This window comes from Macaca thibetana, chromosome 6 (genome assembly GCF_024542745.1).
Source record: "Macaca thibetana thibetana isolate TM-01 chromosome 6, ASM2454274v1, whole genome shotgun sequence".
Lineage (NCBI taxonomy): Eukaryota > Metazoa > Chordata > Mammalia > Primates > Cercopithecidae > Macaca > Macaca thibetana.
The window spans coordinates 1,498,109-1,524,145 of NC_065583.1; the positions used below are offsets into that span (position 1 = coordinate 1,498,109).

General features: G+C 45.9%; 2 protein-coding genes across 5 annotated transcripts in view; both read left to right on the forward strand.

The window, feature by feature from the left end:
• RASGEF1C (RasGEF domain family member 1C) overlaps window positions 1-26,037 on the forward strand; it is a 109,628-nt gene that overhangs the window by 38,925 nt on the left and 44,666 nt on the right. Inside the window, exon 1 of one of the 4 annotated variants that reach the window (XM_050794216.1) lies at window positions 24,817-24,940. The exons of the other annotated variants lie outside the window; for them this stretch is intronic. The gene's annotated coding sequence lies outside the window, so the exon portion shown is untranslated. Of the gene's footprint in view, window positions 1-24,816; window positions 24,941-26,037 lie in introns of those variants that run through there. 4 annotated transcript variants of the gene reach the window in all.
• Window positions 1-26,037, forward strand: part of TBC1D9B (TBC1 domain family member 9B) — a 322,522-nt gene that overhangs the window by 1,837 nt on the left and 294,648 nt on the right. The window lies entirely within an intron of this gene.

The following is a 26,037-nucleotide window of genomic DNA, read 5'->3' on the forward strand; positions in this document are numbered from 1 at the left end:
GTTTGAGGAATGGGAGGAGGGTCTCTTATTATTCACAGAGCATGGAGAAAATCCATTTTAAAAATCTCTGCTCTCTCATACCCCAGCCCACAAGTGATCCCATGGGAGCATTGCACGGGCCCCACAGAAGCCCAGAATTCCAAGAGAGGAGCGGCCTTCCTCTCTGAGGGGAGGAGCTGTTGCCTCAAGGAAGGTGAACTCCCGGCTTCTCTTTCGCTCTCTGGCCCCCACCCCTTGGCCCTGGAATCAGGCATGGCCATGGAACGCGCACAGCAAAACCAAGGAAGGAAAGCCCTAGCTTTCGGCTTGACGACCGAAATGGGGAGCCCCAGGAAACTGGCAAATACCATAAAGATTGCTCAGGAAAGCAGTCCCACAGAGTTTTTTTGTTGTTGTTGTTTTGTGTATTTATTTATTTATTTATTTTGAGATGGAGTTTGGTTCTTGTTGCCCAGGCTGGAGTGCAATGGCACAATCTCGGCTCATGGCAACCTCCACCTCCCGGGTTCAAGCATTTCTCCTGCCTCAGCCTCCCGAGTAGCTGTGATTACAGGCATGCACCATCACGCCGCGCTAATTTTGTATTTTTTTAAGTAGAGACAGGGTTTCTCACTGTTGGTCACGCTGGTCTCAAACTCCCGACCTGAGGTGATCCGCCTGCCTCCACCTCCCAAAGTGCTGGGATTACAGGCGTGAGCCACTGCGTCCGGCCTTTTGTTTGTTTGTTTTGTTGTTTTGTTTTTGAAAGTTGTTTATTAATTACTGGGCTTATCCTTAAGCTGCAGGAGCATAGCACTAACCCACATCATAGCTTTGACAACTATAGTACAGAATAAACCACGGCCCAGGTCTCAGACTGGCCTCTAGGTAGCACATGAATTTAAATACAAATTCAATGACTTTGAAAACAGAACTTACACTGCACCACAACCCACAGAAGCCTAAACTTTTGGCCCAAGCCCTTCTGGGTCAATTATCTGCTAAAACAAAGGTATAAATATTCTCCATAGGATTGAAACAAGACCCAGAATTCCATAGCATGGTGTTCAGAATGTGCAGACCAGTCAAAATTACTCGACCTGTGAAGAAGTCGGAAAATGTCAACCCGCACAGGAAAAGATAATGAGCAGACAGATAACACTAAGATGAAGCAGACATTGAGATTATCGGACGGAGACTTGAAAGCAGCTGTTATTAAAATGCTGCATCACGTAAGGGCAAATGTTCTTGAAACACACGGAAAGCTAGAAAGTCACAGATAAGAAATAAGAGATATAAAGAAGCAAATGGACATCTTAGAACTGAAAATTACAATAACCAAAATTTAATTTAATTTAATTCATTTATTTTATTATTTATTTATTTGTTTATTTTGAGACAGGGTCTCACTCTGTCACCCAGGCTGGAGTGCAGTGGCGCGATCTCGGCTCATGACGCTTCTGCCTCCCGGGTTCAAATGATTCTCCTGGCTCACCCTCCCAGAAAATTTTAAAACTCACTGGATGGACTTCATAGCACAATGGAGGCCGGGCGCAGTGGCTCAGGCCTGGAATCCCAGCACTTTGGGAGGCTGAGGCAGGCGGATCACGAGGTCAAGAGATCGAGACCATCCTGGCTAACATGGTGAAACCCCGTCTCTACTAAAAATACAAAAAATGAGCCGGGCGTGGTGGTGGGCGCCTGTAGTCCCAATTACTCGGGAGACTGAGGCAGGAGAAGGGCATGAACCAGGGAGGCAGAGCTTGCAGTGAGCCGAGATTGCGCCATTGCACTCCAGCCTGCTGGGCAACAGAGCGAGACTCCATCTCAAAAAAAAAAAAATAGCAGAATGGAGATGACAGAGGAAAGGATCAGGGATACCGATGATAGTTCCACAGAAATTATCCAATCTGACAATAGAGAGCAATTGAAAGAAAAATTAAGAGCCTCAGGCCTCTGGGGAAACAACAGCAAAAGCTCTAACATTTATGTCACTGGCATCTCAGAAGGACAGGAGAAAAGTGCAGGACAGAAGAAAGGCACTGGGGCCGGGCGCGGTGGCTCAAGCCTGTAATCCCAGCACTTTGGGAGGCCGAGACGGGCGGATCACGAGGTCAGGAGATCAAGACCATCCTGGCTAACACGGTGAAACCCCGTCTCTACTAAAAATACAAAAAATGAGCCGGGCGTGGTGGTGGGCGCCTGTAGTCCCAATTACTCGGGAGACTGAGGCAGGAGAAGGGCATGAACCAGGGAGGCAGAGCTTGCAGTGAGCCGAGATTGCGCCATTGCACTCCAGCCTGCTGGGCAACAGAGCGAGACTCCATCTCAAAAAAAAAAAATAGCAGAATGGAGATGACAGAGGAAAGGATCAGGGATACCGATGATAGTTCCACAGAAATTATCCAATCTGACAACAGAGAGCAATTGAAAGAAAAATTAAGAGCCTCAGGCCTCTGGGGAAACAACAGCAAAAGCTCTAACATTTATGTCACTGGCGTCTCAGAAGGACAGGAGAAAAGTGCAGGACAGAAGAAAGGCACTGGAAAAAATAGTAGCTGGAAACTGTCCAATTTAGTCAAAGACATAAACTTACAGTTCAAGAACCCGCAAGACAGGATGAGAAAACACAAAGACGCTCCATGCCCAGATACAACATAATCAAACTACTGAAAATTAAGTCAAAGAAAAAATGTTGTAAGCAGCCAGAGAAAAATGATATTTTACTTATAAGGGAAGAATGGTTCAAATGCCTGTGGACATCCTTTCAGAAACCACAGAGGCCAGAAGTAAGTGGAACAAGAGTTCTAAAAGAAAAGAACTATCAACTCATAATTCTACATCTATTAAAAATATTCTTCGGGGCCGGGTGCAGTGGCTCACACCTGTAATCCCAGCACTGTGGGAGGCCGAGGCGGGTGGATTACCTGAGGTCAGGAGTTCAAGACCAGCCTGGCCAACAATGGTGAAACCTTGTCTCTACTAAAAATACAAAAATTAGCTGAGTATGGTGGTGGGTGCCTGTAACCCCAGCTACTCAGGAGGCTGAGGCAGGAGAATCGCTTTAATCCGGGAAGCAGAGGTTGCAGTGAGCTGAGATCGTGCCACTGCACTTCTAGCCTGGGTGACAACAGTGAAACTCTGTCTCAGAAAAAAAAAAAAAAAGAAATTCTTTGGGAATGAAGGTGATGTAAGACACAGTCGGGTAAAGGGAAGCTAAGAGGGTGTCTTGTCAACAGAGCGGCTCTGCAAGCATTGCTCACCGACGTTCTTCCGGCCAAAGGGAAGTGATACTAGAAGGACACATACATGGGGAATGAAGGAAGAGCAACAGAGACAGTAACTGTCTGTGTCAATATAATAGACTCCTCTGTCCCTCTTGAATTTTTAAAGTATGTTTGATGGTTGGAAATGAAAATAACAGTGTCAGATGGCATTTTCAATGTATGCAGACCTACTGTATAAACAAGGGAGGATAAAACTTAATACCTACAGGGTGGTAAGTTTCTAGATTCCACTTGAAGTGATGGAATATTTATTCTAAATAAACTGTCAAAAGTTAAATATATATATATATGTTGTAATCTCTACTGCAAACCATGAAAAAACTATACACAAAAAAAAGGAAAAATTAGGCCAGGCGCAGTGGTTCATGTCTGTAATCCCAGCATTTTGGGAGGCCGAGGCAGGCAGATCATGAGGTCAGGAGATCAAGACCATCCTGGCTAACACAGTGAAACCCATCTCTACTAAAAATACAAAAATTAGCCAGGCGTGGTGGCAGGCGCCTGTAGTCCCAGCTACTCCGGAGGCTGAGGCAGGAGAATGGTGTGAATCCGGGAGGCGGAGGAGATCACACCACTGCACTCCAGCCTGGATGACAGAGTGAGACTCCGTCTCAGAAAAAAAAAGGAAAAATTAAATGGAATACTAAAAATGTTCATATATTCAAAAGAAGGCATAAAGGGGAACAAGAATTTTTTTTTTTTTTTTTTTTGAGACAGTCTTGCTCTGTCGCCCAGGCTGGAGTGCAGTGGCATAATCTTGTCTCACTGTAGCCTCCACTTCCTGGGTTCAAGTGATTCTCCTGCCTCAGCCTCCTGAGAGGCTGGGAATACAGGCCCACGGCACAATGCCTGGCTAATTTTTTATATTTGTAGTAGGGATGGGGTTTCACCATGTTGGCCAGGCTAGTCTCAGACTCCTGACCTCAGGTGATCCACCTGCCTCAGCCTTCCCAAGTGCTGGGATTATAGGCATGAGCCATCACCCCCGGCCTATAATTTAAAACAAAAATTTAAAAAGAAAAAAGAAAATCATTGCCATGAACCTAAACCTGCTCTAAAAAGTTTATTTTATTTTATTATTATTATTATTATTTTGAGATGGAGTCTCGCTCTGTCATCCAGGCTGGAGTGCAGTGGCGCAATTTCGGCTCACTGCAAGCTCCACCTCCTGGGTTCACGCCATTCTCCTGCCTCACCCTCCCCAGCAGCTGGGACTACAAGTGTACGCCGCCACGCCCGGCTAATTTTTTGTATTTTCAGTAGAGACAGGGTTTCACCATGTTAACCAGGATGGTCTCGATCTCCTGACCTCATGATCTACCTGCCTCGGCCTCCCAAGGTGCTGGGATTACAGGTGTGAGCCACCGCGCCTGGCCAAAAAGTTTATTTAATAAAATAAAACAATAGCCTTCATTCAAACATATCAATAAATATAGTAATTATAAAGTCTTAAGACTACCCATGAAAGGACAGAAATTGCCAGAGTGGATTTTTTTTTAAATGATCCAATTTTATGCTACCAAAAATATATATTTCAAATATAATGGAATAGATAGGTTCAAAAAGAAAGAATGGGAAAAGGATATACCAGGAAAATAGTAATCAAAAGAAACCCAGAGTGGCTATATTAATAAGAGAGAAAGCACAATTTAAAGCAAAGAGAATTACCACAGATAAGGAAGGACATTACATAATAATAAAAGGGTCATTTACAAAGAGAACAAAACAATCCTAAATGTATGTGCACCTAACAGCAGAGCTTCAGAATACGTGGAGCAAAACGGGCAGAACTGAAAGGCAAAATAGACAAATCTGCAAATATAGAGACTTCAACACTCCTCTCTTAGTAGGAGACAGAAATCAGCAAGGATGTAGAAGAATTGAACAATATCATTAACCAACTGGAGTTAATTGACGTTTGTAGCATCTTTACCCAGCCACAGCAGAATATACATTCTTTTCAAGTACAAATGGAATATTCACCAAAACCATATCTTGGAACATAAAACACACCTTAACAACTATGAAAGATTGAACTCATATAAAATATGTTCTCTGACCAAAATGGAATTTGATTAGAAATCAAAGAGAACCACAACAGAGATAGCTTAGAACAAACACTTTGAAATTAAGCACATATCTAAATAATTCCTAGGTAAGAATGGATGTCTCAAGGGAAATTCAAAAACATTTTTAACTGAATGAAAATACAGTGTATTAAAATCTGTTGGATATACCTAAAACAATGCTTAAATGAGTAATTTATATCAAAACATCACATTGTACCCCATAAATAGATACAATTATCTATTGTCAATGAGAAAAACCCTTTATTTTTAAGAAGAAACTTGCAGTATTCTTTTTTTTTTTTTTTTTTTTTTTTTTGAGACGGAGTCTTTCTCTGTCCCCCAGGCTGGAGTGCAGTGGCCGGATCTCAGCTCACTGCAAGCTCCGCCTCCTGGGTTTACGCCATTCTCCTGCCTCAGCCTCCCGAGTAGCTGGGACTACAGGCGCCCGCCACCTCGCCCGGCTAGTTTTTTGTGTTTTTAGTAGAGACGGAGTTTCACCGTGTTAGCCAGGATGGTCTCGATCTCCTGACCTTGTGATCCGCCCGCCTCGGCCTCCCAAAGTGCTGGGATTACAGGCTTGAGCCACCGCGCCCGGCCAAAACTTGCAGTATTCTTACATTGGAAAAGAAGATCTCAAATCAATCATTGAAATTTCACATTAAGAAACTAGAGAAAGAAGAGCAAAGTAGACCCAAAGCAAACATAAAGAAGGAAATGATAAAAAATAAGTGTAGAAATCGATGATGTTGAAAACAGAAAATGATGGAGAATATCAATGAAACCAAAAGCTGGTTCTTTAGAAAGATCGATAAAATTGACAAATCTCTAGTGATACTGACAAAGAAAAGAAGAAGACACAAAGGTCAAGAATGAAAGTAGGGATATCACTAGAGATCTGCAGACATTAAACGGGTGATGAGGCAATGCTATAGCAACACTACACACATAGATTTGACAACGGAGATGAACGGGACCAATTCCTCGAAAGCAACTAACTTCCAAAACTCACCTTAGGTGAAATAGGTAACGTAAATAGTCGTATAACCATTAAAGGCCTTGAATTTATAATTTCAAATCTTAGAAAAAGAAATCTCCAGGAAGAGACAGTTTACTGGTAAATTCTACCAATTATTTAATGAAGAAATAATTCTATACTGTCACTTTCAGAAAATAGAGGTTTGGTTTTTTGAAATCAAAACCAGACAAAGACAAACAGACCAATGTGCCATATGAACAAAAATCTTCAGCAAAATATAGCAAATAAAATTCAGCAATATAGGCTGGGCATGATGGCTTACGCCTGTAATCTCAGCACTTCGAGAGGCCAAGGCAGGCAGATCATAAGGTCAGGAGATCGAGACCATCCTGGCTAACACGGTGAAACCCTGTCTCTACTAAAAAATAAAAAATAAAAATAAAAAAATTAGCCGGGTGTGATGGCGGGCGCCTGTAGTCCCAGCTACTCGGGAGGCTGAGGCAGGAGAATGGCGGGAACCCGGGAGGCGGAGCTTGCAGTGAGCCGAGCTCGCACCACTGCACTCCAGCCTGGGCGACAGAGCAAGACTCCGTCTCAAAAAAAAAAAAATTCAGCAGTATATATAAGTGATAGATGATAGATATAGGTAGAGAGAGATATGCCACAATCAAGTGGGGTTTATCCTGGGGATGTAAGACTGGTTTACTATTTATAAATTAATCATTATGATCTATCACACTAACAGTGTAAAGAAGAAAAGCATCACAGCAATTGATGCAGAAAAAGCATTGAACAATAGGTAAGAAAGGAAGTTTCCAGGGAAATGTAACATCCATTCGTGATAAAACTCCACAAACTAGGTACAGAAGGGAACTTCCCCAATCTGGTGAAGGGCATTTTCACAAACCTACCACTAATATTGTATTTAATCGTAAAAGACTGAATATTTTCTCCCTGAGATCAGGAACAAGTTGATTGTCCACTCTCACCCCTCCTATCAGTATCCTGCCGGAAGTCCCAGCCAGCGCAATAAGCTAAAAAAAAAAAAAAAAAAAAAAAGTGAGGGGATGGTGGGAGGAAAGGAAGCGTACAGATTGGAAAGCAAGAACTAAAACTGTCTGTTTACAGACAACATGATAACTTCTTCACTGAAAATCCAAAGGGGAAGAAAACCTAGAATTAATGCATAGGTTTCTAAAGACCGCAGGATACAAAGTCAACAATCAATTGTATTTCTCTGTACTAGCTATGAACAATTGGTAGCCAACATCTAAAATACAATGCTGTTTGCTATAGCTACCCCCAACCCCCCAAAGATACTTAGGTATGAATCTAGCAATCTGTGTGCAGGATCTGTATGCTGAAAACTATGAAATGAAATTCTGATGAAAGAAATCAAAGGAGACCCAAGGAATCATAGAGACACACGGTATTCATGGATTGGAAGACTCAATGTAGTAAAGATATTCTCCCAAAATTAATCTACATACGTAATGCAGTTCCCATAAAAATCCCAGCAGGATTTTTTTTGTGGAGATATATAAAGTAATTCTAAAATGTGTATAGAAAGGCAAAGGAACTAGAATAGCTAAAGACACCAAAATGTGAGTAATAATAAACATTAATCTATTTATGACAATTCACACCTGTAAAAAGTTCCTTAATGCAGTGAGGGGAGCTTGTTGATCAAATGTGGAAGGGTGGTCTGGCTTTGAGTTGCTTGGGGTAATACAGAGAGGGCAGTTCCATTTTCGGCTCTGAGAAGCTGAGGCTCCCACCTGGGTTGCCTGTGAAAGGCCACCTGGCTCTTGGCCTGCGGCCCCTCCAGTTACACACCCAGGCTGTGGGTCCTAGGGGTGATGTCAGAGCTGGGACCTGGAGTGCCAGTGCACTGGGTGCAAGTGTCCTTCTCTGGGACTCAGTTTCTCCACTGCTCAGCCCAGCTGGATTTTTATCCTGCTGCTTTGAGAACTCAGGGGCCAATGCCACATCCATGACCCAGGAAGATGGAGGTTGCAAAGTGGCTAGAGACAAGCAGACAATGTCTTGATTTTCAGAGAGAGAGGCAGGGCCTGGGAGTAGGAAGCCAGAGAGCTGGTGGCTTTGAACAGTGCCCACACCCCTCTGCAGGCCAGTGCTGGACAACCCAGGACCTTCCTGTCCCAGGCTTGCTAGCTCCGTGGGGGACATGAGGCCACCCTGCAGGTCAGTGATCAGACAGGACCTCATCTATGGTCATCCATCCACTCACTGACGAATTTGTCTCAAACTTGCTTTTGGAAACCCACCACGTGCCCAGCACATCCCAGGCCCTAGGGGCACTGCTGTGGATCTGAGAGACCCTGTCCCAAAGCTCCTGGTCTTGTGGGGAGGCAGAGAAGAGACGGACAGGAGAACCGCAGTCGGTGGCGGGGGCTGTGGGAAAGTCGCCCCAGCGATGTAATGTGGAGGGACGCCCCCCCGCAGGCAGGTCTGTGTGACCTGGGCTGAGACTGTCTGTGTGGCCCGGCCCGAGACTGTCCGGCCAGCTGAAGGGGGGCGGGCGGCGTCAGCCACGTGCAGGACGGGGGGCTCCCAGCAGAGACTGCAGGGGATGTGCAGCCACTGCGTGTCCAGGAGCCGCGCGGGGGGGGAGGCCGGGCTGCACCTGTTTCCGGTCTTGGGCTCAGCCTGGCGTCCTGCAGCGCTGCCCTCACAGCCCCGGATCCCAGTCGGTGTAGACATCTGCCCTCCCCGGGCTGGCGTCCAGGACCACAGAGCTCGGGTCATGTCCGCAAGATGCCACGGCGATGGCCTGGGCCCCATCAGGTCCACAGGTGAGCCACGTTCCGGGCAGTTCCCACCTGGCTGCTGTGGCTCCTCGTGTCGCCGGGGCTTCCGCAGGGCTGCGCGGGGCCAGGGCCGGTTCTTGCCACCTCCGCCTTCCAGGGAGGAAACCACCTCAGTCTCCTTGTCTCCGAGCCCACTCAACTCCCAGAAAAACTCCGGAAGCAGGGCGGGGGGAGTCCCTCTCCTGCCCACGGCAGCCCACGTCCCCAGAGCCTCCCTGCACCTCCTTCCTCTCCCCCAAGTCTGGGAAATGTTTTTCCAGTCTGGGGGCTGTGGAGGAACTTTGCATTTATCCCAGGCATGTCAATCTCCAGGGTCCACAAGAAGAGTCCCGTTTTTCTCTGCTCTCTGCCACCACGTCCTCCCCCAGGCCCTGAGCACAGGCTGGCCGGTGTGAGTGGGGAAATGGGCCCCTTCCCCGCCTCTCTTTGCACCCACAGGCTTCCAGGGCTGTGCCAAATGCAGGCATGCGCCCCTTCCTCAGCTTTCTGTCATCTGTCTTGCTGACACGTTTCCCTAATACGGCTACATTGTGTTCTACTGTAAATACAGATGCTCTAAAGGCGCGTGCAAAAATCAGCATTCGGAGGAAAGTGCCTTCAAGCACTTGTAGGACGCGTTTATAAATTTATACCAGGGATCTGCCTGGTTGTACAGGGGCGTTCTCAAGCTGTGCATGGCATCTTGCTGATGCGAGACCCTTAGTGGAGGACACTCTTCTGCTTGCAGTTTTCTCCACTGTGCGCCCATCTAGAGGTTAATTTTGTAGTTTTTAGCTTTCAAAGTTTTCCTAACACTGATGACAGGCACATTGTGTGTGGCCTACTGAAATTAGGAGCCAGTTTTCCTTCCCAGAGGCAAAGCTGACAGTGTGATGGGATGATGCCAGGCATTAGGATAGAAATGGGCGCGTGAAGCTTGGGGGCCTTTGACTCGGGGAGTCAGGTGGAATGCCCCAAGTGGTGGAGTGATGGTCAGTGTATGTCACCAGCAGAGGGGACACCCTCCGCAGCGTGGAGCCCACCCCTTGTGCACAACCTGGAGAAAGGTCTCCAGGCTCACAGGGCGACTTACCTAGGCACCCGGAGCAGAGGGTGTCCAGTCTGGAGGCCCCAGAGGTCAACTGTACGTGGAAGGTGAGTGGGTGCCTTGACTCAGACCCTGGAGGCCTCAGTGACCCCCGGCTACTCCTCAGGTCCAGAAAGAGCCAAATGGCTTCTTGTAGAAGGGGCTTGGGAGGGGCGCTCTACTGAGTCACCAGGAACAGAGCTTTGCAGGAAACACCTCCAAGTTAGCAAAGAAGTGGCGTCCAGAGAGACCTTTCCACTGGTGCACCTTCCGTGGGATAAACATGGCCGTAAGTGAGCAGCCGTGAGCCCTGCAGGCAGGAGTATCCCCTGGGGCACATTTGTGGTACCAAGATTCTACAAGCAGGGCTCACTTTGAGTGAGTGCAGCTAGATTCAGGATCCAAACAGTGTGTCAAAGTTTGGCTTCCTGCCCCCACTTGTTGGCTGGGCAGCCACAGCAGCTCCCATTCATCTGCTCAACCTCCAGTCCCGCTGGCAAGAGGGCATCAGGAGGGCTGGCTGAACACTTGGTCCTTCCTGAAACCTCACTGAAATACACCAATGGGACTTTTGTCAAAATAAACAAACAAAATGAAAGCAAGTGGGTCAGTAACCAATGATACAACAGACCTCAGAAAGCCAAATCCCCAGCCTGTGGATCAATTAAGGGGGTGCTCCCAACTTCAGGATCAGAGTTCCCCCAAATGGCCCACCTGGATCTCCCCACTGCACGCTTGTCCACAGCCCGGTCGTCTCCCCTGAAGCATCTATTCACTTTCAGTCTCTATGTGGTGGCCAAGGAGTCCCAGACATCTGAGTGAATGCTTCCGGCATGGCAGACGGAGACCGGGGCAAAGGAGGAAAAAAGGCAAATTGGAGGACACAAAGGCAATATAGGAAGAAGAAAACTTCAAATAAAACTTGCTATGGCCGGGCGCGGTGGCTCATGCCTGTAATCCGAGCACTTTGGGAGGCTGAGACAGGTAGATTGCCGAGCTCAGGAGTTTGAGACCACCCTGGGCAACATGGTAAAACCCCATCTCCGCTCAAATACAAAAAATTAGCCGGGCATGGTGGTGCACGCCTATAGTCCCAGCTACTCAGGAGTCTGAGGCAGGAGAATCGCTTGAACCTGGGAGGCAGAGGTTGCAGTGAGCCGAGATCGCACCATTGCACTCCAGCCTGGGCAAAAGAGTGAGATTCTGTCTCAAAAAAATTAATTAATTAAAAAACTTTTTTAAAAAACTTGTTACTAATATTCTCAGAGAGGTAAGAGAAGATATTACATCTCTGAAAAAAAAGAACAAAAAGTAGCATTCAAAGGACAAAAAAAGACCTCATAGAAATTAATAATACGTCAGCAGAAATAAACAAAAGAAGATTTGAAAGATAAAATTGCAAAGCTTTCAGAAAGTAGAGCGCAAAGATTCTGTAATGGAAAGTAGGAGAGAAAATAGTTTTTAAATTGGAGGACAAGTCCAGGGGGTCCAACAATGAGTGCTAAGAATTCTAGACAGAGAAAACGAAGGAGAGGAAACCATCCGTGAAATGATTTAAGAAAGTTTTCCAGCACTGAAGGGCATGAACTTCCAGCCCGTGAGACTGGAAAATGCTCCACACGAGGGACATAGAAAGGCCCGTGTCAAGGTGCGTCCTTGTGAAATTTCAAAATGCTTGGGACTAGGGTGACCAACTGGCTTTGTTTACCTGGGACTGAGGGGTTTTTCTTGGGATACGGGATTTTTAGTACTAAAACTAGGACAGTCCCAGGCAAACCGGCATGATGGGTCACCTTGGAATGAAGAAAATTCTGCAAAGTTCAGAGAGAAGCCGGAAAACAATGCCTTCAAAAGTGTGAAGACAAATGAGCACTGATCTAGAATTCTGTGCCCTGCTGAACTATAAAATATACTAGCAAGTGTGATGGTAAAATGAGAATGTTTACAGGCATGTGAGATCTTAAACTTTTACTTCCTAAGCACCTCTTCTCAAAAAGCTACTAGAGGATGTGCTCCATTAAAATGAAAGACCAATGCAAGAAAGAAGACTTTAAATACAGGAGACTGGAGCCCCACACACAAAGGAGAAGGAATCTCTTGGAGGATGGTGAAAGGCGATCTCAGTGTAACAGCTTTGCACCACATCCAGAGGGCAACTGAGCCCCACTGCAGCAGCGTGAGCCGGAAGTAGACGATCACCAAGACCCCCACTCCCTCCAAGCCATCTGTTTAAAAATAGACTAGTTTTAGAGCAGTTTTAGGTTCACAGCAAAACTGAGCAGAAAGTAGAGATTTCCCACATCCTCTTGCCCCAACACATACAGAGGCTCCCCCACTATCGACATCACCCACGAGAATGGTACATTTGTTACAGCTGATAAACCTACATTGCTACATCATTATTACCCAGAGTGCATAGTTCATCTTAGGGAGTCATGCTTGGTGTTGTACATTCTATGGGTTTTGACAAATGAATAATGTCACATATCCACCATTATAGTATCACGCAGAATAGTTTCACTGCCCTAGAAATCCTGTGTGTTCCACCTATTTATTCCTTCCTCCCCACTAACCCTGGAAACCATTGGTCTTTCTACTGTCTCCATAAACGTTCATGTTCCAGAATGTGATCTAGTTAGAATCATATAGTCTTTTCAGATTGGCTTCTTTGGTTTAGTAATATGCATTTACATTTCCTCCGTAAATGGCCTGATACTTCAGTTCTATTTTTATTTTATTTTTTTTGAGATGGAGTTTCACTCTTGTTGCCCAGACTGGAGTGCAATGGTGCAATTTCAGCTCACCGCAACTTCTGCCTTCTGGGTTCAAGCAATTCTCCTGCCTCAGCCTCCCGAGTAGCTGGAATCACAAGCATGTGCCACCACGCCCAGCTAATTTTGTATATATTTTTAGTAGAGGTGGGGTTTCTCCATGTTGGTCAGGCTGGTCTCGAACTCCCGACCTCAGATGATCCACCCACCTCGGCCTCCCAAAGTCCTGGGATTACAGGCATGGACCACCGCGCCCAGCCCTGATACTTCATTTCTTTTTAGCACTTGGATGGATGTACCACAGTTGATTTACCCACTCACCTATAGAAGGACATCTTGGTTGCTTCCAAGTTTGGGCAATTATGATAATGCTGCTAGAAACACATGTGTGTAGGTTTTTATGTGGACATAAATTTTCAACTCTTTTGGGTAAATATCAAGAAATAAGATTGCTAGATTCTATGGTAAGAGTATGTTTAGTTTTGTAAGAAACTGCCAAGCTGCCTTGCAAAGCGCCTGTGTCGTATTGCCCTCTCACCAGCAATGATGAGAATTCCTGCTGCTTCCCTTCCGCGCCAGCATTTGATGGTGACAGTGATCTGGATTTTGGCCACTCTAGTAGGTGTGTAGTGGTATCTTGTTCTAATTTGCATTTCACTGATGACATATGTGAAGCACCTCTGTAAATGTTTATTTTCCATCTTATATCTTCTTTGGTCAGGTGTCTGTTAAGGTTTTTGTCTCATTTATTAATCAGGTTGTTTGTTTTATTATTATTAAGTTGTAAGAGTTCTTTGTATGTTTTATTTTATTTTATTTACTGTTTTGTGAGACAGGGTCTCATTCTGGTTGCCCAGGCTGGAGTGCAGTGGTACGATCTCGGCTCACTGCAACCTCAATTTCCCAGGTTCAGGTGATCCTCCCACCTCAGCCTCCCAAATAGCTGGGACGACAGGTGCATGCCACCACGCCCAGCTAATTTTTTAGTAATTTTTAGTAGAGATGGGATCTCACCATGTTGCCCAGGCTGGTCTCGAACTGCTGGACTCAAGCGGTCTCCCTGCTCAGCCTCCCAAAGTGCTGGGATTACAGGTGTGAGCCACCATGCCTGGCCCTTTATATATTTTAGATAACAGTTCTTTATCACAGAGGTCCAGCACCTGGTCCCCACCTCCGCCCTGCCAGGCACCCGACTATGCTGAGCCCCATGTTTCCCAAGACTCCCTTTCAGCCCTGCTCACGACTTCCCCTGAAGGGGCCTTGTCAGCTCCCAGAGAAGCAGGAATCAGACCACAGCCTGGAGACTGATCCGCTCGCCTCCGGGAGCCTCCGTCCAGCAGGGGCAGTGCCGTCCTCTCCTTGCACTGCCAGCATGCACCTGCCCTCCGCTGTCAAACTAGGCAGGGTATTCAGGGATAAATACACAGGTGGAACTATAAAGAAAAGCAAGGGGACAATTAGCACAAAAGTCAGGATGGTCTTGTCTGGAGGGTGGGAGATGAGGAGTGGGACTGGTTGAGGAAGGTGCATTAGGAATCTTAAGGTACTGGTAATGCTCTTTTTATCAGCTGGGTCCTGGGAACAGATGTTCATGTTGTAATAATAATGATGATGATAATAATAATTGTCTCAAAGCAAAGCCCAGGCTTTGTTCTAATTGGATGACCTGGTCACTTGCTCAGCAGTGAGAGGAGGGACAGTGCACTCTTGGCCAGGACTCAGGTTCCCACCCTGACTCAGGCTTCCGCCAGCGGGGAGAAGTTCCTGCAGGCAGCATGCGGGTTGGGAGGTGAAACAACCCCCTTCCCTGTGGTTTGGGGAGTGACTGGGCTGTGCCTCTCCTCCTAGAAGTGTGTCCTCAGGGCATAGTTGAGAACGTGGGCCGAGAGTAAGGGACAGGATGGAAGATGCAGCGGGAGAAAGGCTGACTTGCCCTCTTGGGAGAGCTCTATATTTAGTGACCAATCTGCCGTGGGTCTTGGTGCTGTTGCCTTGCATCCAACAGATTGCCTGCAAGCCGGGCCCCGAGCAATCAGAAACAAGAGCTTCCTGAGGGAAACAGCGGGATCTGTCGGCAGGAGGTGAAGGCCATATGGAGCCCCAAAATAACTCAGGCCAATCCTCCCCTCACCGCCAAGCGCGTTGCCCTCCTGAAGGCAAAGCCAGGTGCATTCTCAGCCTCCGCAAGCAGATCTGGGCTCGGCCTAGGGAGGCCGCGGTTCCCCCACAGCAGCCCTTCAGACATCGGAGCAGGCAGGAGCCCTGCATGGGACCCAAATGGAAATGAAATGTGTGTCCAAGCTCCAGGCTCTTCCAGGGAGACAGAAAAGGAGGACCACAGAGGCTTTTGGAGCCTAGACACGATGCTACCACTGCTCGGGGCAGCCAGACGTGCGCTGGCATAGTCCAGACCCACACTCAGGGTCGGGGGCTTTCCTCCCTTGAGGTTTCTGTGCAAGGTGGGGAAGGGCTGGGCTGTGGTCTGAGGCCTCTCCTTCAGCTGAGTCCATCAGGGCTGCCCAGAAGCTCCCTGCCCCCTGGAGGCCGGGGGACACTGTGGCTTCTAGTACTCAGGTTGTCCCTCAGCTCCCAGCGCCAGCGCCAGCACCCGGCTTCCCTGCTGAACCTCTGGGCCAAGTCTGTCTTCCACTCAGGCTGTACCAATTCCCCCTCAAAGGGCCAGGGCCAGGAGCTGGACCTGGAGTCAAGAGTCCAGGGTGGGCCGGGCGCGGTGGCTCAAGCCTGTAATCCCAGCACTTTGGGAGGCCGAGGCGGGCGGATCACGAGGTCAGGAGATCGAGACCCTCCTGGCTAACACGGTGAAACCCCGTCTCTACTAAAAATCAAAAAAAAAAAAAAAAAAAAAAAAATAGGCAGGCGTAGTGGCAGGTACCTGTAATCCCAGCTACCCGGGAGGCTGAGGCAGGGGAATGGCATGAGCCCGGGAGGCAGAGCTTGCAGTGAGCCGAGATTGTGCCACTGCACTCCAGCCTGGGTGACAGAGCGAGACTCCGTCTCAAAAAAAAAAAAAAAAAAAAAAAAAAAAAAAAAAAAGAGTCCAGCCCAGCCCACCAGTCAGCAGCTGGTAACCTTGTCCTCCCCAGTTTACCTTGAGAGTCCGGGTTTGGGTTTATTCCTCTGCAAAGTGGGTGGTCATTCCCCTATGGCCATTTTAAGGATTAAGTGACACTGACATATGAGAACAAAAGACACTGAAGAATGACAGAGTCTATTTCTTCTTTGAACTTAAGTCCCTGGAGTTCAGAACCTTTCCGGGTAAGGTGGAGCAGGTGCTTCACCCAGGAGCCTTGGAAACGGTGTTGAGTTCAGCTCCCTATCCCTTAAGAGGACAGGGACTGTCTCTGTTCCTGACGAAGTCAGCAGGGTTTGTCCCAACAAAGAGGCCCATTTTGCCCTTGCAGCAGTGCCCAGGGCCACCTGAGGCTCCAGACACCTGCCCACGAGGCAGACCTGTCCTGAGCCCTGTAAGAAAACTTAGAATTGGCCGGGCGCCGTGGCTCACGCCTGTAATCCCAGCACTTTGGGAGGCCGAGATGGGCGGATCACGAGGTCAGGAGATCGAGACCATCCTGACTAACACGGTGAAAACCCGTCTCTACTAAAAATACAAAAAAAAAAAAATTAGCCGGGCGCGGTGGCGGGCGCCCGTAGTCCCAGCCACATGGGAGGCTGAGGCAGGAGAATGGCGTGAACCCGGGAGGCGGAGCTTGCAGTGAGTGGAGACTGCGCCACCGCACTCCAGCCTGGGCGACAGAGCGAGACTCCGTCTAAAAAAAAAAAAAAAAAAAAAAAAAAAAAAACAGAAAACTTAGAATTCAGGCCTCTTCTCAGAGCTTCTGGGGGCCCTTCACAGAGGGAAGTAAAACTGAACAGAGACTGAATCATGGGCTCTGAGAAGGCCCTGGGCTGGTCAGTTCTTTCTCATGGCAGGAGAAGGAATAAGACATAAACGTCCTGGGGCTTCCAGGATACATGCTGACCAGGGGCCACATGGCCCCAGCCCCTCCCAACACACCCACTTCTGGGTTTGGAGGAGGGGCACTGGGAACATCATCCTAGAGGGGTCTTCAGCTCTGTCTCCAGAGCACACCTCACCCTGATGGAGAGATAGAGCGATATAAGATACTTATTCTTACCAGTATTGTTTCTGCTAGCAAGTTCTGTCCAATGCATTATGACAAGAAAAGGGAGAAAAGTTTAACCACCAGAAGGGAAAAGATGAAATTACCATTAATTGTAGACATGATTGACTTCTGCAAACCCCAAGGCTATTAGAATGAATAAGATGCTATACAAAGCCATATACAAAACACAGTAGCAATAGCCAGTTAAAGATGTAATGAAGAGAAATCAGGGGAGAGGGTGGAGTAGCAGGCATCAGGATTCCATCTCTCCATGTAGATGACAAATGAACTGACAGAATCTGTTTGATAGAACTATTTTGAAATTCTGGCATCTATTTGAAAGCTTGCAGCTGCATAGGAGGGCTTGGATAATAAATCTTGGTTAATTCTGGTCAATTCCAGCTCTTAACATGGTAGCAGCTACCTATCCCCCACCCCTAAATCCCATGGCAGGCTGTGCATGTGTTTGTGGAGAGGCTGACACGCAGCCTGTGGGAGCCAGGGTGGGTGATAAAGACCTTGCACTCCAAATATCGGTATCAGGGATCTGTGTTCTGCTGCCTCTGATCATGGATGTGCAGACACAGAGGTGGGCCACCTTTGCTATAATCTCCACTTGATGAAAAGGCTTCTGTGGGATTTAAAGAGCCAGAACCATTAAATTCCCCACTACCTCCCCTTTAATTGTTCCCTTTTCCCCCATTTGGGAGCCAGACATTTGAGGACTAGAACATTGAAAATCAATAACATGTATGGGGTACTGGAGTTACCCTGGGGAAAGTGCAGCCTCAGAAAAGAGCCGAGAAGACCTTACACTTATACCTTATGCTGATCCCAGTACAGGGCAACCTATAACCTTTTTTTATCTTTTTTTTTTTGAGATGGGGTTTTGCTCTCGTTGCCCAGGCTGGAGTGCAGCGGCGCAATCTCGGTTCACTGCAACTCCCGCCTCCCAGGTTCAAGCAATTCTCCTGCCTTGGCCTCCTGAGTAGCTGGGATTATAGGTGCTGCCACCACACCTGGCTAATTTTTTGTATTTTAGTAGAGACAGGGTTTCACCACGTTGGGCAGGCTGGTCTTGAACTCCTGACCTCAGGTGATCTGCCTACTTCACCCTCCCAAAGTGCTGGGATTACAGGCGTGAGCCACCGTGCCCGGCCAACTTTTTTTTTTTTTTTTTTTTCAAACCAGAACAGCAGACCCTGGGGAAGGAGGAGAATCTGATTTCAAGAGTTGCCACATTATAAGAGTCAAATGTCCAGTTTTCTACAAAATAAATACCACAAGGCATATAACGAAAGAGGAAAACATGGTTCATTTGAAGGAAAAATAAGTAAATAAACAAAAACTGTCCCTGAGAAAGACTTCATGACAGACTTTTTAGACAAAGGCTTTGAAACAACTGTCCTGAAGATGTTCCAAGAAATAAAGAAGTAGCAGTCAAGAAAAAGATGTACGAGCAAAATGGAACTATCAATAAAGAGATAGAGAAGCATGCAAAGGAACCAAAAATAACTTTTGGAGCTATAAAGCACAATAACTGAAATGAAAAATTCACTAGAGGTAGTCAAAAGCAGATTTGAGCAGGCCAAAGAAAGAATCAGCAAACTTGAAGATAGGGCCATTGAAATGATTGAGTCTGAGGAACAGGAAAATAAAAAAGATGGAAAAAAGTGAACAGAACCTACAGGACCTAAGCAATACCATAAAGCAGACCAACATATACGTTGTGAGAGTCCCAGGAAAAGAAGGGGGAGAAAGGCATAGAGAGATTATCTGAATAATTAATGGCCAAAAACTTCCCAAATTTGATGAAAAACCTGAATATAAACATCCAGGAAACTCAGTGAACCAAGTAGGATAAACTCAAAGAGACCCACAGTGAGACACATTATAATCAAACTGGAAAATACAAAAACAAACAGAGAATCTTGAGAACAGCAAGAAAGAAGTGAGTCATCACATAAAAGGGTTCTCAGCCAGGCGCAGTGGCTCATGCCTGTAATCCCAGCACTTTGGGAGGCTGAGGCAGGTGGATCACAAGGTCAAGAGATGGAGACCATACTGGCCAACATGGTGAAACCCCGTCTCTGCTAAAAATACAAAACTTAGCTGGGCATGGTGTGGCATGCCTGTAGTCCCAGCTACTCAGGAGGCTGAGGCAGAAGAATCACTTGAACCAGGGAGTTGGAGGTTGCAGTGAGCCGAGATCACTCCATTGCCCTCCCGCCTAGTGACACAGCTAGACCCTGTCTCAAGAAAAGAAAAAGAAAAAGAAAAGGGGATCCTCAATAAGATTATCAAGGAATTTCCCATCAGAAACCTTAGAGGCCTTGGCGGGCACAGGGACTCACACCTGTAATCCCAGCACTTTGGGAGGCTGAGGTGGGCAGATCATGAGGTCAGGAGATCGAGACTATCCTGGCCAACATGGTGAAACCCCACCTCTACTAAAAATACAAAAATTAGTTGGGTGTGGTGGTAGGTGCCTGTAGTCCCAACTACTTGGGAGGCTGAGGCAGGAAAATCACTTGAACCCAGGAGGCAGAGGTTACAGTGAGCCAAGATGATGCCACTGCACTCCAGCCTGGTGACAGAGTGAGATTCTGTCTCAAAAATAAAAAAGAAGAAAAGAAACCTTAGAGGCCAGAAGGCAGTCAGTTGATATATTCAAAATGCTGAAAGTAAAAATCCTGTCAACCAAGAATCCTATGTATGGCAAAACTGTCCTTCAAAAATGATTAGAAAGTTAAGACATTCCTAGATAAACAAGAATTGAAGAAAGTCACTACCACAAGGCCTACCTAGAAGAAATGCTAAATGAAGTGCTTCAGGTTGAAATGAAAGACACTAAAGAGTAATTCAAAGCTGTAGTAACAAAAATATCTGGTAAAGATTTATCCATGGGCAATTATAAAAACTGGTATTATGATAACTGTAACTCTACCTTTTTTTTTTACATGATTTAAGAGACTAACACATTAAGAAAATAATTATTAGTCTGTGCTTTTGAACTTAATAAAAATGTAATTGTGTGACATCAATAACAGCGTGGGGACAGAACTGTATAGGAGCAGAGTTTTTGAATTCTATTAAAGTTAAACTGGTCTAAATTCAGATTAGAGTGTTATAACTTTAGGATGTTAAATGTAATCCCCATGGTAGCCACAAAGAAAGTAGCTATAGGATATACACAAAAGGAAACAAGAAAGGAATTAATGTTTCACTACACAAAAAGAACACAGCACTGCAGGAAATAAGGAACAAAAATATACAGGGCAATAGGAAAAAAAAAAAAAACCAGCAAAATGGCAGGAGTAAGTCCTGTCTTAACGGTTATTATTTAAAAAGGAAATGGATTACATTCTCTAGTCAAAAGACAAAGATTGGCAGAATGGATTTTTAAAAAAGAGCCAACTATATATTGTCCACAAGAGATTCGTTTTAGATCCAAAGTCATAAATAGGTTAAACATGAAGGGACTGAAAAAGATATTCCATGTAAACAGTAACCAAAAGACAGCAGGAGCAGCCATACTACTAGCAGAAAAACTACTTTAAATTTTAAAGGATTACCAGAGACAAGGAAGGTATCACGTATCAATGAAAATTTAATTCAGCAAGAAGATTTAACAATTATAAACATTTATGACCCAATAACAGACCATTAAAATATATGAAGCAAAAATGGGCAGAATTGAAAGGAGAAATAGACGGCTCTGTAGTAATAGCTGGAGACTGCAATACCTCACTCTCCAGTCTAATGCTTTCCCAGCTGAGCTATTTCAGCAGCTGCTACCTCATTCTCAATACTGGGTAGAATGACCAGACAGAAGATAAGTAAGGAAATAAAGGACTTAACACAATAAACCAACTAGGTCTAACAGACATATACAGAACTCTACTCAACAACAACATACACAATCTTCGAAAGTGCACATGTGACATTCTCCAGGATAAACCATATGTTAGGCCACAGATTAAGACGCAATAAATTTTAAAAGAGAGATATCATACAAAGTATCCTCTCCAACTATGACAGGATGAAATTAGAAATCAATAATAGAAGGAAAACTGGAAAATTCACAAATTTGTGGAAAGTAAACAACACATTCTTAACCTATGCATTGAAGAACAAGTCCCAACGGAAATTCGAAAATACTTAGAGATGAATGAAAATGAAAACACAACATACTAAAACATGGGATACAGCAAAAACACTCCTTAATGGAAAATTTATAGCTATAAACACATTAAAAAAAGAAGAAAGGTCGCAAAATAACAACCTAATTGTACAATGTAAAGAGTTAGAAAAAGAGGAACAAACTAAACTCAAAGTTGGCAGAAGGAGGGAAATTATAAAGATTACAGCAGAGATAAATAAAGTAGAGAACAGAAAAAATTTAAAAAGCCTAAAGTTGGTTCTTCAAAAAGATTAATAAAATTGACAAACCTTTAGCTAGACTGACTGAAAAAAAAGACATGACTCAAGTTATTAAAATCAGAAATGAGAGCAGGGATACTATTACCAATTCTACAGGAATTATAAGAGTACTATGAAAAATTATATGCCAACAAATTGGAAATTTGAACAAATTGGAATTTCTAGATGAAATTCCTAGAAACTGAAATCATGAAAAAAAAAAAAAAGAAAACCCTAAATAGATCTATAACTAATAATGCAGTTTAATTAGTAATTAAAAGCCTTCCAACAACAAAATAGTCCTGGACCTGGTGGTTTCACTGGTGAATTCTACCTAACATTTAAAAAAGAACCATCACCAATCCTTCTCAAACTTTTCCTAAAAATTAAAGAGGCAGAAACACTTCCTAACTCATATTATGAGGACAACATTACCTTGATACCAAAGCCAGACAGAAGCACTACAAGAAAAGTAAACTACAGACCAATATCCCTTATTATGCAAAACTCCTCAACAAAATATTAGCAAACCAAGTTTGGCAGCATATTAAAAAAATTATACACCACAACCAAAGGAGGTTTATTCCTGGAATGCAAAGATGGTTCAACATAGGAAAATCAATCAATGTAATACAATAGATTAACAGAATGAAGGAAAAAACACATGATCATTTCAACTGATGAAGAAAAAGCATTAAACAAAATTCAATGCCCTTTCATGATTAAAACAACAACAACAACAACAACAAAACTCCAAAAACTGGAATAGAAGGAAACTACCTCAACATAATAAAAGTCACATATGAAAAACACATAGCTGGCCAAACTCAGTGGCTTATGCCTGTAATCCCAACACTTTGGGAGGCCAAGGTGGATGGATCACTTGAGCTCAGGAGTTGGAAACCAGCCTGGGAAATGTGGTGAAACCGTATTAAAAATACAAAAACACAAAATAACAAAATGAGCCGGGTGTCGTGGCATGCACCTGTAGACCCAGCTATTCGTGAGGCTGAGACAGGAGAATCACTTGAACCTGGGAAACAGAGGTTGCAGTGAGTCGAGATTGTGCCACTGCACTCCAGCCTGGGCGACAGAGCCAGACTCCATCTCAAAAAAACACTGGGGGAAAGCTTCATGATATAGAATTGGGCAGTGACTTTTTGGATATGACACCAAAGACACAGGCAACAAAAGACAAAAACAGACAAACTGGGCCGGGCGCGGTGGCTCAAGCCTGTAATCCCAGCACTTTGGGAGGCCGAGGCGGGCAGATCACGAGGTCAGGAGATCGAGACCATCCTGGCTAACACGGTGAAACCCCGTCTCTACTAAAAATACAAAAAACTAGCCAGGCGCGGTGGCGGGCGCCTGTAGTCCCAGCTACTCGGGAGGCTGAGGCAGGAGAATGGCGTAAACCCGGGAGGCGGAGCTTGCAGTGAGCTGAGATCCGGCCACTGCACTCCAGCCTGGGTGACAGAGCAAGACTCCGTCTCAAAAAAAAAAAAAAAAAAAAAAAAAAAAACCAGACAAACTGGACTTCATCAAAATGGAAAACATTTGTGCCTCAAAGGACAGGGTCAACAAAGTAAAAAGATAACCTACCAAATGGGAGAGAAGATATTTACAAATCACGTAGCTAATGAGGGATTGATATCCATAATATCTAACAAACTCCTAAAACTCAAAAGCAAACAAATCCCAAACAACTCAATTCAAAAATGGTTGAAAGAGGAGTCTCGGGGCTAGCTGCCTCACGCCTCTGCAGAGGTCCCAGCAGTAGCCATGCTCGAAGCTTCTCCTCTGATCTTCTGGGTCTTGAAACGCCTCGGTTTCTCTTTCGTTCCTTAAATCTCAGAGGTGGGGTAATGACATCCTGTCACGGAACCAATTCTATGAATTAAATTTTCTTTGCTTGAAAAAAGTGGGGAAAAGTCTTGAATAGGCATTTTTCTAAAGAATATATACAAATGGCAAATGAAAAGATGCTCAAGATCACTGATACTTAGGGAAATGCAAATCCAAACCACAGTGAGATCCCACTTCCCACCCATTAGGATGGCCATTATCAAAACAGCAGAAAACAACAAGCGTTGCCAAGGATGTGAGGAAACTGGAACCCTTTACGTTGCTGGTGGTGATTTTAAATGGTGCAGCAGGCTGGGCACAGTGGCTCACACATGCAATTCCCGCACTTTGGGAGGCCGAGGCGGGCAGATCACCTAAGGTCAGGAGTTTAAGACCAGCCTGGCCAACATGGTGAAACCCTGTCTCTACTAAAACAAAAATGAGCTGGGCGCAGCGGTGGCACATGCCTGTAATCCCAGCTTCTCGAGAGGCTGAGGCAGGAGAATCGCTTGAAACTGGGAGGCGGAGGTTGCAGTGAGCCGAGATTGCGCCGCTGCACTCCAGCCTGGGTGACAGAGTGCGACCCTGTCTCGAAACAAAAAATAAAAATAAATAAATAAATGAAACGGTGCAGCTGCTGTGGAAAACCGTATGGTAAAGGGGGAAACAGCCCACTGCCCACTGACAGATGCGCAGATGAACCACATGTGGGATATGCATGCAACGGAACAGTATTCAGCCTGAAAGAGGAAGGAAACTCTGACACTTGCTACAACAGAGGTGCATCTCGACAAAGATGAATGAAATACGCCAGTCACTGAAGGACAAATAGTTTATGATTCCACTTATATAAGGTACACAGAATAGTAAAAAATACATAGGATGTACAACTGTGGTCACCAGGGGCTGGGGGAGGAGAGGAGGAGAGATTGGGGAGTTTGTGTTTAATGGGTACAGGGTTTTTTTTTTTTTTTTTTTTTTTGAGACGGAGTCTCGCTCTGTCACCCAGGCTGGAGTGCAGTGGCCGGATCTCAGCTCACTGCAAGCTCCGCCTCCCGGGTTCACACCATTCTCCGGCCTCAGCCTCCCGAGTAGCTGGGACTACAGGCGCCCGCCACCTCGCCCGGCTAGTTTTTTTTTGTATTTCTTAATAGAGACGGGGTTTCACCGTGTTAGCCAGGATGGTCTCGATCTCCTGACCTCGTGATCCGCCCGTCTCGGCCTCCCAAAGTGCTGGGATTACAGGCTTGAGCCACCGCGCCCGGCCAGGTACAGGGTTTCAATTGGGATGATCAGAAACTTCTGTGGATGGATGGTGGTGATGCTTGGGCAACAGTGTGAATGTACTTAATGCCACTGAACTTTACATGGTAAATTTAAGTATTTTTTTTAACTTTCTTTTTTTTTTTTTTTTTTTTTTGGTAGAGACAGGGTCTTGCTCTGTCACCCAGGCTGGAGTGCAGTGGTGGCATCACGGCTCACTGCAGCCTCGAATTCCTGGGCTCAAGCAATCCTCCCATCTCAGCCTCCCAAGTAGCTCAGACTACAGGTGTGCAACATTACGTCAACCTAATTTTTAAAAAATTTTCTAGAGATGAGGGTCTCCCTGTGTTGCCCAGGCTGGTCTCAAACTCTTGAGAATGTGTAAATGTGTACAGTTCTGCACCATATTAAAGCAAAGGGCAGAAAGGGCTCTGATCTGATCGCCACAGCCTTTGAGGCTAAAGCAGGGGGGTCATTTCCAGCAGCTGTTAGGACATGGTTTCAGCTGCAGGGCTGGATGGGCAGGTAGAGGGTTGCCCCCGCTGCAGCCAGCACGGAAGCCGTGGGGAACCGTGGCAGTGCAGTTGGCAAGTCTTTTTGGCACAGAGCCTTGGCTAGAAGCAGTTGCTGCCTGTGTTGTGGTCCGGCGCTGGCAGGTGGCGAGCTCCCCGTGGGGAGTGCTGGCCTCAGGGGCCCTTTCTCCACAGTAGCAGGCACTGTGTGAGGTGCTTCGCGCACCGGGCTGCTCCCGCTTCTCAGAGCTCACAGGTGTCCTCCTGAGACACGCGTGTGGTCCTCACAAGGGCCTTCGGGAGCCTGCTTTACCTCTGTCCCTTCTGCCACACCTGGCCCAGGCAGAACATCTCTCCAACCCCCAAGACACGCTCTGACCAGCCACCTGCTTTTCTTCTGCAAGTTCGATGGATTTCCATTTTGCAGATTTGTACTGCCAGCCACCCACGCTGAGGGATGAGGGGACCCCAGCAGGAACAGGGAGTGTAAACTGGCCACCTTGGCACTACAGATGCCATTTCTAACTGTGCTTTAACTCACTGTGTGGCCCCAACAGTGGCTTTTTTAAAACATAGAATTAATTGCCACCCTTACAATCATAATATGAAACATACGTCAGGAGTCCTGGGTGGCTTTTACACCGGAAAGGTCTGAGCACGTCAGCTCCCGAAGCACAGCAGAGCTTGTGGTTTTTCATTGGCACAGCCGGCCCACCTTCTGCCAGCCCCACACGGAGGAGGAACAGCAGGGCCCTTGGGCACGTTTTCACCTGGCTGGGGGCAGGTGACTGTTACCCTCTTCTAGCACCCACTGGAATAGCAGGGGAATGCACATCCACCTCCAGGGCTGGCCTTCCTTATCAACGCACCA